The 12021-nt window shown below is 35.7% G+C and overlaps 1 long non-coding RNA gene across 1 annotated transcript in view; it reads right to left on the bottom strand.

Moving 5' to 3' along the window:
- LOC141585527 (uncharacterized) overlaps positions 1-5313 on the bottom strand; it is a 478638-nt gene extending 473325 nt beyond the window's left edge. The window contains exon 1 of the long non-coding RNA XR_012519075.1: positions 4875-5313. This is a non-coding gene — a long non-coding RNA (uncharacterized LOC141585527). The remainder of the gene's footprint in view (positions 1-4874) is intronic.
- Between the last annotated feature and the right edge of the window lie 6708 nt (positions 5314-12021).

Raw genomic sequence — 12021 nt, 5'->3', positions numbered from 1 at the left:
CATATGATAAATCCTCAAACATTTTAGGGAGGGAGGGAACAAGGAAGAGAGAAAACAAAAGTAAGGAAAAAAGGAAGGGGTTAGGTATACAGAGAAGGTTAGGTATACCTAAAAAATATTTTCATTAAAAATTATATTAAGGAAATATGTAAATACAGTAAATTATCAGAAAAATGCAAAACTGACTCAAACATTATAATGTAAATACAGCTATGAAAGGTAGATTTAATTACTAATGAAAAAATTTTCACAAAACAAAAACAAAGGCCTATATGGCTTCACTGATAATTCTTTAAATATTTGGTAGAATTTAACACCAATTTTTGTTTCAGTCCTGGTTCCCACAAGCAGAACAGCAATTCTTGAAGAACTCTTCCAAAACACAAGAGAAGGTAATACTTGTGAACTCACTTTATAAAGCCATTATTGACCTTATACAAAACCATAACAAACACATCGTGAGAAAAGGAAACTATTGACCAATATCCCTTATGAATGTAGATGCAAAAATTCTCAACTAAGTACCAGCAAATGAAATGCAGGGAAAAAAAGATGATATACCACGACCAAGTGTGTATTATCCCAAGAGCGCAATGACAGTTTAGCCTATGAAAATCAATTAGTGTAAAATACCATGTTGACAAAATAAAGGACAAAAACCATGGAATCAACTCAGTCAATGCAGACAAAGCGTTTACAAGATCCAACACTCTCATAATAAAGAATACATAGCAAACTGGGAATAAAAGGGAACTGCCTCAACCTCATATAGGATATATATGGAAAAACTCACCACTGGTTTCATGCTTAACAGTGAAATATTGAAGTTTTTTCCTCTAAAATAAAAAACAAGATACAGCTGTCCGTTATTGTCACCTCCATTTAACTTTGCAATGGATAGAAACTTCAGTACAATTAGGCAAGAAGAAATAAAAGGCATCCAGAATAGAAGTGAGGAGGAAACACTGTCTATTCACAGATGACATCATGAATTGTTTTTGAGGTGGGTCTCATGTCACTCAGGCTGGAGTACAGTGGTGCCATCAGGGTTAGCTATAGCCTCAACCTCCTGGGCCCAAGTGGTCCTCCCATCTTAGCCTCCCAAATAGCTGGGACTATAGGCACACCTCACCATGCCCAGCTAACGACATGGTCTTATATATAGAAAATGCTAAGGAATCCCAAAATAGAAAATGTGTGTGTGTGTGTGTGTGTGTGTGTATACACATATTATTATTACACATTACATTACAATGAATGAGCTGAGCAAGGTTGAAAGATAGCAATGAACAATGTCAAATGAAATTAAGAAAGCAATTCCATTTTATCATAGCATAATATAAACAAAATGCTTAGGAATAAATTTAACAGAAGAATTACAAGAGTTAGATACAGTGAAATAACAAAGCAATGTTGAAAGAACTAAATGGAGACCTAAACGGATGGGGGTGCACTCCACGTTCTTGGATTGGAAGTTCTAATTTTGTTATGATGACAATACTGCCAAAATTGATCTACAGATTCAGTGCAAACCCTATCAAAATTTCAAATTCCATTTTTGCAGAAGTTGACAAGTTGATTCTAAAATTCATATAGAAATGCAAGGAATTCAGAATCACAAAACTATCTTGACAAAGAACAAAGTCGGGAATTTACATTTTCTGGTCTCAAAATTTATTGCCAAATAGCAGCAACCAAGACAGTTTGGTGCTGACATGAGGATTAACATATAAACCAACCAAACAGAATTGAGAGTCCAGAAATAAATCCTTGTGTTCATAGTCAATTTTCAATAAGAGTGCCAATACACAGTTCAATGAGGAAAGAATTGTCTTTTTAATAAACAGTGCTACAATATCAAAATATTAAAGTTGTTTCTCTACCTCATACCACATGCAAAACTTAACTCAAAATGGATTATAGACTAAATGTAACAACTAAGATTATAAAACTCTTATAAGAAGACCTAGGATTAAATCTCCATGGTTAGGTAATGGATTCTTAAATGCATAAAAACTGAAACCCTTTTATCTAAGATCAGGAACAAAACAAGGATATCCATTCTTTCTTAATTTCCTAGGATTTTATTTTTTTAAGTGTACAATTCAGTGGCTTTTTTTTAGTATATTCACAAAGTTGTGCAACTATCACCACTAATAATTCCAAAGCATTTGCTTTTCTGCAGAAGGAAACCTGTACCCCTTATCAATCATGCCCCATTCCACAGCCTAGTCTCTGAAAACCACTAATCTGCTTTCCTTCTCTATAGATTTGCCTATTCTGGGTTTTTCATGTCAATAGAATCATGTAACACATAACACACAGACTTTTGTGTCTGACTTCTTTCATGTGCCATAAAGTTTTCAAGGTTCCATCCATGTTATAGTCAGGATATCCATTCTTATCACTTCAAATTCAACACAGTGTTGAAGGTCCTTGCCAGATTAGGCAATGGATTCTTAATACCAAAACAACAAACAACAAAAGAAAATAGACTAAACTTAATGCTAAAAAGTTTGGTGCTTCAAGGGACTTTAAGGTAGTAGAAAGGCAGCCCACAGAATAAGAAAACATTTGCAAAGCATATGTCTAAATTGATAACATTTTACCCGACATATACTTTTATGCAGTATTTATCAGATATATACACTTCATACAACTCAACAACTAAAGAACAAGCCAATCAAAGATGTACAAGTACTGGAATAGACATTTTTCCAATTAAGTTTTTAAAATGTCAATAATAAGGAAAGAAAATAACAGGCCAATAAACTTGATGAAAACGGATGCAAAAATCTTCAACAAAATATTAGCAAAGCGAATTCAAAACATATTAAAGGGATCATTCACCTTGACCGAGTGTTATTTATTCCTGGGTTGTAATGATGGTTCAATACACACAACTCTATACATGTGATACATCATTTTAACAGAATGAAGGACAAAAACTACATGATAATCTCACTAAATGCAGAAAAATCATTTGATCAAATTCAACTTCCTTTCATGATAAAAACTCTCAAGAAATTAGGTATAGAAAAAAAATCTCAACACAATGAATGCTATTTATAAACCCTACAGCTAATATTATACTTAGTGAAAAACTGAAATCCTTTTATCTGAGATCAGGAACAAAACAAGGATATCCATTCTCAGCACTTCAAATTCAACATAGTGTAGGAGGTTCTTGCCAGAGCAATTAGGCAAGAGAAAAAAATAAAAGACATCATCCAAATAGAAATGAAAGTAAAATTGTTGCTGTTTGCAAGTGATACAAACTTATACTGAGAAAACCCAAAAGATTCCACAAGAATTATTAGAAATAGCAAACAAATGTAGTAAAGTTGCAGGATATAAACATCAACACACAAAATTACTAGTGTTTCTATACACACAGACCATTCTGAGAAACAAATCATGAGAACAATCCCCATTTACAATAGCTACAAAAATATTTAGAAATAAATTTAATTAAGGAGGTAAAAGTCCTGTACACTGACAACTACAAATGTTAATGAAAGTAGACACAAATAAATGAAAATATATCTTGTGTTTATAAGTTAAAAGAATATTGTTAAGATGTCCATACTACCCAAAGCGATCTACAGATGAAATTCAGTCCTTATAAATATTCTATTGTCATTTTTCATTGAAATAAAAATATTCTAAAATTTATATGGAACCACAAAAGAAACCCTTAATAGTTAAAGCAATCATAAGCAAATAAAACAAAGTTGGAGATACCACACTACTTGATTTCAAACCATACTATAAAGCAATAGCCATTAAAACAGCATAATACTGATGCAAAAATAGACATATTGGCCATGGAAATAAATAGATAGCTGTGCAAGGAACCCACACACGTATGGTCAATCAATTTTCAACAAAGTCACTAAGACTTTTATCGTTTTTTTTAAACGGAGTCTCCCTCTGTGGCCTGATCTTAGAGCATCAGACGTCTCTGATGTCAGGCGGATCCTAGCGCTACTTTGATTATTTTCTCTCCATAGGTGATACACCTGCTATGACTCCCTTAGTCTCAGGATGCAGTACTCAGCTTTTTGCATCCCACCAAGTGAAGTAAGCTTCTACAGCCTGCAACCTTAGTGAAAAAAGGACCTTGCAATGTAGCTTAAAACTATTAACAAAGTCAGGGGTTTGTTTCTAAAAACAATTACAAATTACAAGTTCTCATGCAAAAAGAATTCATCCATAGAACAGGAGTCCCTTTCCCCACTCTAAGAAAGAGAAATAATCTGCACTACTGCTTCCCCCACAAATCATCAATAAAGTGAACATAGAGGCCAGGCACAGTGGCTCACACCTGTAATCCCAGCACTTTGGGAGGCCAAGGCAGGTGGATCACCCGAGGTCAGAGTTCAAGACCAGCCTGGCCAACATAGTGAAACCCTGTCCCTACTAAAAATACAAAACTTAGCCAGACTTGGTGGCTGGTACCTGTAATCCCAGCTACTCCAGAGTCGAGGCAGGAGAATCACTTGAACCCAGGAGGCGGATGTTGCAGTGAGCTGAGATTATGCAACTACACTTCAGCCTAGGCCACAGAGGGAGACTCCATTTAAAAAATAATAATAAAATAAAAATTTAAAGAAACGAACATAGAAATCAGAAAATGAGGGTTCTAACCTCCTCAAAGATATTTCACCATACAAACAAAAAGCCTGTCTGTTACATGGATTAGTCTTGCATTCAGCAGGACCTAAATATCATGTTCCATAACCAAGTTATCCTATCACGGGAGACTTCAAGCAGCAGGCACCCTTCTGGCTTTTAACTGCCCAACACATGTCTACAAATAGTGGCCTTGACAAAGAAAGAGAAGGAAAAAAAATCCCAAAATTTGGGCATACCTTCTGGCTGGCTTTCCAAAATATGTCAGATGGAAGGTCTTGACTGTGAGTTGTCCAGATTCTTCGTGTGTTAAACAAAGAATTGAACAAAATACACAAACAAAGCAATGAAAGAACAAAATAATGAAAGACAAGCAATGCAATAAAGAACGAAGTAACAAAGACGTAGATTTACTGAAGAAGCAAAAGTACAACTCACAGAGTCGGAGCAGGCTCCAGCAAGCGGCCCAGAAGCTTCTCCATTGCAGTGCTCTACAGGTGAGGCATCACCTCACCTTTAAAGGCCCCAATTGATTACACCCTATGAAGGATTCACCTGCAACCAGTCAGAGGCTGAAGTAAAGGCTTGGCCTACAGTCAATCAGAGGTTGAAGTGGAAACTTCTGTCTTGTATCACGGGAGCAAGGACGTGGCCTGCATGCTGCTGAATCTTGCCTAGAAGTGTCTGCACCTGCTGTTCTTTCACTTATGCAAAATGGCTGCACCTGCTGTTCTTTCGGATATGCCTTAACCCCTGGTTATCCTAACTCTATTCTCCTGCCTCAGGAGGATCACTTGAGCCCAGGAGTTTGAGGCTATGGTAAGCCATAATGGCACCACTACACTGTATTTTGAGCAACAGAGCAAGACATCATCTCTTTTAAAAAGTAGACAGCAAGGAATTTGAACAGATTTCTCAAAAGAATAAAGAGAAATGGCCAACACATATTTTTTAAAAAAATCTCAAAGTCACCAGCCATTAAAGAAATGGTTAACACACTAACCATTAAAAAAAAATAGTTCACTCAATGTGATATCACTTCATAAATGTCAGAATGGCTATAATCAAAAAGATGAAAGGTAAGTGTTGGCCAGTATGAGGAGAAAAGGGAACTCTTGTGTGCTGTTGGTGGAAATGTGAAATAGTACAGCCATTATGAAAAGCTGTATGGAGGTTCCTCAAAAAACTAAAAAGAGAATTATCATATGATATAGCAATCCCACTTTTGGATATTTACTCAAAAGTTTTGAAATCAGTATGTCAAAGTCATGTTTACACTCCTATATTTTCAGCAGCATTATTCATAATAACCAAGTTATAGAGAAAATCTAAGTGTCCATCAACAAGTAAATGGACCAAAAACGTGCTATATATATACAACGGAATACTATTCGACCTTAAAAATAAAGACATTCTGTCATTTTCAACAACATGGGCAGAATTGGAGAGCAGCCTCTTAAGTGAAATAAGCTAGACACAGAAAGACAAATACCTCGTGCTCTCCCTTATATGTGGAATCTAAAATAATCAAACTGATAGAAGCACAGAATAGAATGGTGATTACCAGAGGCTGGGGGGTGGAGGCAATGGGGATATGATCAAAAAATACAAAGCCTTAGTTAGAAGAAACAAAGCTTTCAAAATATCTACTACATGGTATGGTAAATATACTGAGAGTAAATTCCAAACAGTCTCACCAAAAGAATAAGTTTATTAGGTGATAGATATGTTAATTATCTTGAATTAATTACTTCACAGTGTGTTCATGAATAATAACATCACTTTTTACTTGGTAAATATCTACAACCCTAATTTGTCAATTTGCAATGCAAGTAAAAAAAATAAATAAAATTAAACATTTCCATAAGCTTAATGTTCAATATTCATATAAAAAGATGTTCAACATTGTTAGACATTGGAGAAACGCAAGTCAAAAGCGTAAGATACCAGTTCACACCTAACAGATACTTAAAATACAAGCAGACGATGATGAGTGTTGTCAATGTGAAGAAATTGAAGTCCTTATATATTGCCAATAGTGTTGTAAAACAGTGCAGCCACTTTACAGAACAATTTGAAAATTCCTCAAAAAGCTAAACATAGAGTTACCATATGACCTGTCTCTTCTACTCCTATTTATCCAAAAGAATTGGAAATGTATATCCATATAATACTTGTACGCAAATGTTCATAGCAGCACTATTCATAATACCCAAAAGGTAGAAACAATAAAAATGTCCATCAACTGATTAATGGATTAACAAAATGTGGTGTATCCAAACAATAAAATATTATTTAGTCATAAAAATAAAGTACTGATATGCAGTATAACACAGATGAACCTTGAAAAGATTATGCTACGTGAAAAAAACTAGTCACCAAATGTCACATATTGTATGCCTCCCTTTATATGACATATCCAAAATAGGTAAATCTGTAGAGAAAAAGTAGGTGGAAAGAAAATAAGGAATTATTTTAGTCTCTTAAAAGGAAAACAATAATGCATTTCACAGTTTCAGTGGAAGTGTCACCAAGATCAGAGAATCTACTGATACATTAGTACCTTATTTCCACAATTAATAGAAAAATTGACTCATTGAACTAGTGTGTCAATACTGTAAGACAAAGCAAAGAGATACTGGATTCTACAAGGGCAGGAAATGTGCATTAGCCATAGAGATATGTTCAACACCCAAAGCTGACACAGTGACAAGCAAAGAGAATACACTCAATACGTGTTTTCCACATGAACAAATTCAATTTTGCTGCAATAACAATCAAAAGGCATTGTTTCCTTTGAGATAATTTATTTCTCTACTCTTTGAGATAGACATTTGAGAGGTTTCCAAATTTTTCCATCCACACCAGTATTGCTATAAATATTCCTGTACAAATCTCTTGTTCTGCATGTAAATAAATTTTTCATGGTATAAACTTAGAAGGACAATTGCTGGGTGTTAGACTGCATAAATTTTCAGTTGTACAAGATAATGTCAAAGTGCTTTCCAAAAGGTTATTCTAAGTCACACATTCTCCAATAAAGTACAATAAATTATCTGGGTGGAAGAAAGGGGCAACAAAGAAATTGTTTTCTCTGTTCTTCAGGAAATTCCCACCCATCCCACCTTTCTTTTCTATCCTCCCTTTCTTTACTTCTCTTGCTTACTGTCATGGATTGTAAATGCTCAAGGTACTTAAAAATGTTCTGGTCCAATCCATTTGGCAGATGAGGCAACAGGTTTACCAAGGATAAAATGGCATGCCCAAAGTCATACATATAATTGTGCACAGTACCATGTAACCAGAGTAAGAAATAGGTCTTCTGATTTTGAGTCTATTTCCTTTTGTTTCCCACACCCCTCATTTCCCCACTTCCTTTCAAAGCCCAAGTGGTAACAAGAGGAGCAAAAAGAAACAGCCATGTTTCAGAAATCAGAACTCTGTTAGTCATAATGTTCAGGGGACTTTTTCCAGGAGAAAGAGAACGAGAGGCACCTCATAATCTGCCTAACTCCTGGAGCCTCTGGTGTGGGTTGTGAAAACACATCCTTAGATAACAATAAAGTTATGCTTTGCCTTGTGTTGCCTAATGTTTACAAAGGTCTTTTTTCAGAATTTTATGATTTATAATGGCAACTTGAGAAAAGGAGATTTGGGGTTTTCCAAGGTACGCCAGCCACATAATTTTAAGTAGGAAATGTTAAACAGAAATCAGAGGATCTATTTTGTAGAATATGGAAAAATCTCAAGTTAAAAAGAAGCTGCTGGTGGGCATCAAATGAAATAGTCAGAACTTATAGGAGAAAAAAAAGGCAAGTAAAGATAGAAAACATGCAGAAATGTGGGAAGATTTGTAGTATTTTAAACCATAACAATAAAGGAAGCCAAAAACACAGAAGTCTGATGAAATAGGATGAAAGATCTTAGTCAAAATTCAATGGCATTATAATAGGAATTACGACATCCAAATAAAGTGTAAAAAAAGAAAGAAAGAAAAAAGGCATGGCCATATGTGTTCTATTTGGCTTCTTCCTGGAAAAACTCTAGGAGTTTGGAAAAAGTTGCCATTTTTTTAAAATCATCAACAGTAAGAAGAATGTGGCATTTCTCATCATAAATTTGTGCCCGTGTTTCTCCACCAGACTCTGCTCATGTCAGTGCAAGTGATAAGTCCAGCAGCTGCCCATTCGCATTGACTCGCCTGCTCCACTGTCTGCATGGCACTCTTGAAGGAATGCTAAATCAGGAAAAGATAGACATCCCCTTCCTAATGTGTGAAAGTTGACTAGATGGTGGAGCATCATGAGTAATCTACCCTGGGTTATTTTCACCACTATCATTCTCACTTGAAATACAAGAGTCAACATGTTCCACAAAATTCTATTTTATTAACATCCCTTAATCTTACCATCATTGGCAATAACCTTGTTGTTACCGACGTTGATTATGCACAAAATGGTCCAAGAACACATTGATCATGGGATAGAGATAAAGTTCAATACATACAAAATCAAATGTTTCCATTCAAGGAGAGGAAAATGCTTTGTCAGATGCTGTGCAGGAAGCTTTACTACATGTCATTTCTTCCTTCATGGGTTTCAAACATCATTATTTTTATTAGACAAATAAAAAAGCCAAGGCTCAGATATATTAATTGTCAAATACCGCTTTGAAAAAGAACATTGCTAGAACTGAATCTCAGCTTCCTCTGGTTTAAAAGCTTATGTTTCTTCTAAAATATTCTGGCCCATAGGTGAGCCAAAAGTAAAAGCATTTTGTACAAAATGTTATTTAATTATTATTACGATTGGTTTAGAAGAAATACAACCAACTTTAATGTTATTTTTATCCCTGCATTATGTTTTACATCCATATATGTGAGCCATATATGTTGAAAAAAATAGGAATTTTTTTTCAAATTTGGATGTGAAACCACAAAATATTCTAATCACAATCAGCATGGGTTTATACACAGCAATGAAAGCAACCATCTTCAGTAAAGCCTGGCAATTATTTCCTTGATTGTTGGGATGGTCCAAACATTGAAACAGCTCCTCTTGATTTTATGGCTTTTAATCAAATAAATATGGTCTCTGATTTCTGCAAAATGACTCAGCTCAGAGCCCATTCTGTATTTATGAGGTAGTACTGGAATAAGGAAAAGTTGGGACAGTTATGTAGTCTCTCTGCCCTAAGATTGTTAACCTATAAATGAAACAAATAATGCAAACAGTGCAGATTTTAGTAAGAACTAAATAAGATCAGGCATGTGGAGTATTTAACATAGAACATGGCCTGAAGCAGGCCCTAAGTATATTGCAGCTGTCTGTTTAGAATTTGCAGGAAGTGAGGGGATGGGGAAGTAAAGAAGTTTAGAGGTTACTTTGTTTCACTCCTTTCTGTTTTCATATTTTAGAGAGAGAAAGAAAAGAAAAGAAAGGAAAAAGGAAAGAAGGAAGGGAGGCAAGGAGGGAGGGAGGGAAGAGAGGGGATGGGAGGGGAGGGGAGAGAAGGGAAAGGGTACAGTATGCTCCTTGGATCAAAAACAATAATAAATATTTTTAAGGTAAAAAAAAAAAAAACACAGATCTCTAGGTGGCTTATTCTCAATGATGGGATTACTCCTCAATTCTTTCTATAGACATAGTGATGTTCATTCAGGTACACCACTTCCATACCAGACAACCTGTTCATACCAGACTGGCCACCTTCTACCCATACAAATTAGCCCTCAACAGAATTTTCAAACCTGCTTTTGCTAAGATGACATGATCCAGACTCACACCTGTAACACTCCTAAAGGGAATTCATTGCAGCTATTTCTTCCTCAGCTAAATTAACAAGTGTAAGGATCTTATCCACCTCAAAGAGCTAGACTATTACCCAGCTAACAGGTATTCTCTACAGGAATTAGACTGCAGATGGGTCACATTAATTTCTTCCTCTGTGATGTCAAATAAAACCTCTTTCTTAAAGTAAAAAACGGAATAATGGAGTTGTCAGGAATATGGACAGCTCCCATATGGAGGGCACCAGCACCCCTGCTAAAATTAATATAAAATTGGAAGCTCCTACTGTGTGACAGTCTTAATGGTTCTCAAATCCTATTAATACAACAATTAACTGAGTCCACAAGAAGCTTTGCCCAGAGATCTTTCCAGATGAGCCATCCCTGGAAAAGGTTGGAAAAGGCAGAGAAGAGATTAATAGGTTGAAAATGAATGCTTGTTGAGAGGATGCTAAGAACAATTGATATTTTCTTTGAAAAATGTTTAATACAAAAGACATTTAAAACAAAATGAGATGTTGAGAGAATATCACAAAAACCATGAACAACACATCACTCAACTTAAATAATTATCAACATCTTACCAACTTTGTTTTATCTATGTCTCCCATGTGGTTTTTTTTGTTTGGTTATTTCAAAGCAAATCCCATATATCAGGGCATTTCTTTGATAAACTACAGTGTGCATCTTATATCATTTTTGTTTACATTATAAAACAACTGATAAAATAATTTCTTGACATTATCTAATATGCAATCCATGCTCAAATTTCCTTATTTATCTCAAAAGATCCTTTTTACAGGTGATTTGTTTGAATGTAGATCTAGTAGGAGCCACACATTGTATTTGATTATTATGACTCTGCTTTAGAAATCTGCTATCATATAATGAACATCCCTAAATTTAGTGGCTTAAAAACAAGAATAATTTATTAGCTCTGTATGCTATAGGTCAACAATTTTGTCTGGGCTCAGGTGAGTGATTCTTCTGCTAATATTGGCTGGGATTTTTTATGTGATAGCAGTCACTGGTAGCCTTAGCAAAAACAGATGGTCCAAGATGGACTTATCACCTATCTGGTGAGTGATGCAGCTGTCAGATGGGTCTTTCTCTCCAGATAGTCTTATCCTCCAGGAATTTAGCCTAGGCTTATGAAGTAAAACAGTCTCATGACTTAAAAGTTGAGTCAGGCATGGTGGCCTGCAATCCCTGCACTTTGTGAGGCTGAGCTGGGAGGATAGCTTGAGCCCAGTAGTTAAAGACCGGCCTGGGCAATATAGCAAGACACTATCTTACAAAAAAAAAAAAAATCAGCGGGGCATGATGGAGCACATCTGTGGTCCTAGCTCCTTGGGACTCTGAGGTGGGAGAATTACAGTACATAAGCAGTTCTGCCCACCCAGGGACTTGGAAGGGGACACACTTGTCCATATTTCTAGAGGCAGGGCTATTGATCGTAGTCCAACTCTGAAACTTGAAATAACTCTGTAACTCAGTTTTGGCCCTTCTTAGCTGTGATCCAAGAGCAGCTCTACCCACCCAAGGACAGGGCAAGAGATGCACTTATCTGTAGGTCATCCAGCACACTGTTCGCATAT

Source organism: Saimiri boliviensis, chromosome 9 (assembly GCF_048565385.1).
Source record: "Saimiri boliviensis isolate mSaiBol1 chromosome 9, mSaiBol1.pri, whole genome shotgun sequence".
NCBI lineage: Eukaryota > Metazoa > Chordata > Mammalia > Primates > Cebidae > Saimiri > Saimiri boliviensis.
This window is presented reverse-complemented; position numbering and strand designations above follow the sequence as displayed.